This window comes from Styela clava, chromosome 9, assembly GCF_964204865.1.
Source record: "Styela clava chromosome 9, kaStyClav1.hap1.2, whole genome shotgun sequence".
Classification (NCBI taxonomy): domain Eukaryota; kingdom Metazoa; phylum Chordata; class Ascidiacea; order Stolidobranchia; family Styelidae; genus Styela; species Styela clava.
Window position 1 is genome coordinate 18,442,583 of NC_135258.1, and position 3,884 is coordinate 18,446,466.

General features: G+C 58.1%; 2 non-coding genes and 1 pseudogene across 2 annotated transcripts; all 3 read right to left on the bottom strand.

The window, feature by feature from the left end:
* LOC144427436 (large subunit ribosomal RNA) overlaps positions 1-1,044 on the bottom strand; it is a 2,937-nt pseudogene extending 1,893 nt beyond the window's left edge.
* A 287-nt stretch (positions 1,045-1,331) lies between these two features.
* On the bottom strand, positions 1,332-1,485 carry LOC144427454 (5.8S ribosomal RNA). Its single transcript, XR_013477983.1, has one exon. It is a non-coding gene; the product is annotated as a 5.8S ribosomal RNA (ribosomal RNA).
* Positions 1,486-1,783: 298 nt separating this feature from the next.
* Positions 1,784-3,593, bottom strand: LOC144427475 (small subunit ribosomal RNA). Its single transcript, XR_013478005.1, has one exon. It is a non-coding gene; the product is annotated as a small subunit ribosomal RNA (ribosomal RNA).
* Positions 3,594-3,884: the final 291 nt, after the last annotated feature.

Consider the following 3,884-nt stretch of genomic DNA (forward strand, 5'->3'; position numbering starts at 1 on the left):
CAGGCATAGTTCACCATCTTTCGGGTCCCAACATGGACGCTCTTGCGCGACCGCCCCGGCAGAGCGGGTGCGATCGGCCGGTCGTGCGCCGGCGCCCGCACGGGGCTCCGGGTCCGACCTCGTTCGGCCAAAGGCCGCCTTCACTTTCATTTTGCCTGCGAGTCTCGAACCACTCGACGACTCGCGCTCATGTTAGACTCCTTGGTCCGTGTTTCAAGACGGGTCGGGAGGGTGGCCGACGTGGCCACGGACCCCGAGCGCGTCGACGGCGCGCCACCGAAGCGGCAGCCCGCCGAACACCGGCACTGCGTACAGTGCAGGCGAACGACAAGCCAGCCGAACGGCGACGGCCGCACACAGAGAGCGCGCGGCATCCTTTCCTCGATCCGCCGCCGGGCCGCACCGCCCGCGCGCTGTAACACCCCCGCCGGAGCGGAGGCCACCTTCGCGCGGGGACTTGGACCGACGGCAAACCGGTCGTGACTCGCGCCGGTCGCTAGTGCGCTGAGACGGTGCGCGAGCCGACTCGGCAGCGGCGCCTTAAGCGTCCGCGAACCGAGACGGCGCGCCCCCGCACCCAACTGAAAGCGAGCCGGCGACCTGACGGGCCCTCCCGTTTGCCTCTCAACGGTTTCACGTACTCTTGAACTCTCTCTTCAAAGTGCTTTTCAACTTTCCCTCACGGTACTTGTCCGCTATCGGTCTCGCGACCGTATTTAGTCTTAGGTGGAGTTTACCACCCGCTTTGGGCTGCATTCCCAAACAACCCGACTCCGAGAAGACCCGAAGCGGCTAAGGCAAGCGCCCCTATGGGCCTAACACCCGCCGTGGGACGAGGCCTCGATCAGAAGGACACCGGCGCTCGCCGTCAGCCGCACTGGGACTTCCGTACGTCACAACTCGGCGCGCTCAAAAAGCGCGCAGATTCGACGCTGGACTCTTCCCGGTTCACTCGCCGTTACTCAGGGAATCCCTGTTGGTTTCTTTTCCTCCGCTTAATAATATGCTTAAATTCAGCGGGTGCTCTCGCCTGAACTCAGGTCGTATGTGTCAAGCGGGCCGCTTCTTACACGGCCCGCTGGCATCGCAAGTCGTCGCCGCCGGCGCCGACCGAGCGCGTACCGTCGCCGCCTTGGCCCACGTCGGTCTTGATCTCGTGACCGGACCGACCGACCTGGACCCGCCCCTCGAACGTAGTTGAACACGTCAAGGGGCCGGCGGTGTACGGGACACGCGGTCGCGCCGAGAAAGCTCGGCGACCGCTTCAACTTGGGGCGACGCCCGGCCGTTTTCGCAGAGGCCAGGCGACGGCCCTCGGGTGAGGACGAACGCGACCCTGAGGCAGACGCGGTCCCGGGATTGACCCGAGACCGCAATTCGCGTTCAGAAGGTCGACGTTCAATGTGTTCTGCAATTCACATTACTCCTCGCACTTGGCTGCGTCCTTCATCGACTCGCGAGCCGAGTGATCCACCGTTAAGAGTCGTCCTCGACGTTTCGCCCGGCGCCGAAGCGCGCGGACGTCACACTGTGGGATCGACCACAAAACCACCAACGACAACAACTGCACAAAAACACCAACAAACGGCGCCGAGCGACCGCCGGGCTGGGCCGGCGGCACATCGAGCGCGGTGCCCAGAAGCCACCATCGCACTCGGCTGCCTTGCTATGCCAACGTGTTACGCGTGTCGCACGGGGCGGAACCCCGATTGACGGCCGCCCTCTCGGCGGCACTCAAAGACAATTAAGTGCGCGGTCGGCCGGGGCCTACCACCACTTTCGGTAATGATCCTTCCGCAGGTTCACCTACGGAAACCTTGTTACGACTTTTACTTCCTCTAAATGATCAAGTTTGATCGTCTTCTCGACACGCCGACGCGGCCGTTGCCAGCCGCGACGGGGCCGATCCAAGGATCTCACTAAACCATTCAATCGGTAGTAGCGACGGGCGGTGTGTACAAAGGGCAGGGACGTAATCAACGCAAGTTGATGACTTGCGCTTACTGGGAATTCCTCGTTCAAGGGAAACAATTGCAAGTCCCTATCCCAATCACGAATGAGGTTCAACGGGTTACCCGGACCTTTCGGCCTAGGTTAGACACTCGCTGCTTCACTCAGTGTAGCGCGCGTGCGGCCCCGGACATCTAAGGGCATCACAGACCTGTTATTGCTCAATCTCGTGTGGCTAAACGCCACTAGTCCCTCTAAGAAGTTAGACGCCGACCGAGAAGGTCGCGTAACTATTTAGCATGCCAGAGTCTCGTTCGTTATCGGAATTAACCAGACAAATCGCTCCACCAACTAAGAACGGCCATGCACCACCACCCACAGAATCAAGAAAGAGCCCTCAATCTGTCAATCCTACCTGTGTCCGGGCCGGGTGAGTTTCCCCGTGTTGAGTCAAATTAAGCCGCAGGCTCCACTCCTGGTGGTGCCCTTCCGTCAATTCCTTTAAGTTTCAGCTTTGCAACCATACTTCCCCCGGAACCCAAAGACTTTGGTTTCCCGGAAGCTGCCGGAAAGGTCGTCATGGTAACGCCTCCCGATCGCTAGTTGGCATCGTTTATAGTCAGAACTAGGACGGTATCTGATCGTCTTCGAACCTCTGACTTTCGCTCTTGATTAAAGAAAACATTCTTGGCGAATGCTTTCGCAGTAGTTCGTCTTCCGCCGATCCAAGAATTTCACCTCTAACGGCAGAGTACGGACGCCCCCGTCTGTCCCTCTTAATCATTACCTCGTGCTCCGAAAACCAACAAAATAGAACCAAGGTCCTATTCCATTATTCCATGCAACACTATGCAGGCGAACAGCCTGCTTTGAACACTCTAATTTTTTCAAATTTAACTTATCGGCCACCGCCGACACTCAGTCAAGAGCACCGACGGAGAACCGAAGGTGAGGCGAACGCAACCAGTGACACGCCTTGCGACGGACCGGCGGCGCTCGCCCAAAATCCAACTACGAGCTTTTCAACCGCAACAACTTTAGCATACACTGTTGGAGCTGGAATTACCGCGGCTGCTGGCACCAGACTTGCCCTCCAATGGATACTCGTTAAGAGTTTTAGGATGTACTCATTCCAATTACAGGGCCTCGTTAGAGTCCTGTATTGTTATTTTTCGTCACTACCTCCCCGTGTCGGGAATGGGTAATTTGCGCGCCTGCTGCCTTCCTTGGATGTGGTAGCCGTTTCTCAGGCTCCCTCTCCGGAATCGAACCCTGATTCCCCGTTACCCGTTATCACAAAGGTAGGCACGTAGCGTACCTTCGACAGTTGATAGGGCAGACACTTGAATGATACGTCGTCGGTGCAGAGACCGTACGATCCGCGTGGTTATCCAGAGTCATCAAACGTCACAGGACGAACCCGGTCGGTTTTGATCTGATAAAAGCCCGCCTCCCGAAGTCGGCGCTTAATGCATGTATTAGCTCTAGAATTACCACAGTTATCCACTTCGCTCACGAGACCAAATAAACCAAGACTGATTTAATGAGCCATTCGCAGTTTCGCTTTACGAGAACTCGTACTTGCACCTGCATGGCTTAATCTTTGAGACAAGCATATCACTACTGGCAGGATCAACCAGATAGCTGCGACAGCTGCGCTCGGCCCTTGCTGGGCCGCCCGGCGCGTGCTCGTCGCATTCGTTTAAGACCGAGGCGATCGCCTGCGGCCGTACTCAGCTTCGACAGTCGCTGGCCGCGACGTCCACGCTCTCGCCGGCAGTGCCAGGCGGAGCGATTTGCGTTTTTTCTTTGCTCGCCCTCTCTCGGGCTCGATCCATTCAGTTTCGCACAAACAAGAGCTCTGCCGGCCGCCTGCAGCGGTGCCTAAAACACGGTCATAACAATGCGACCGTTCTGCTAGGCCGACAAGCGCT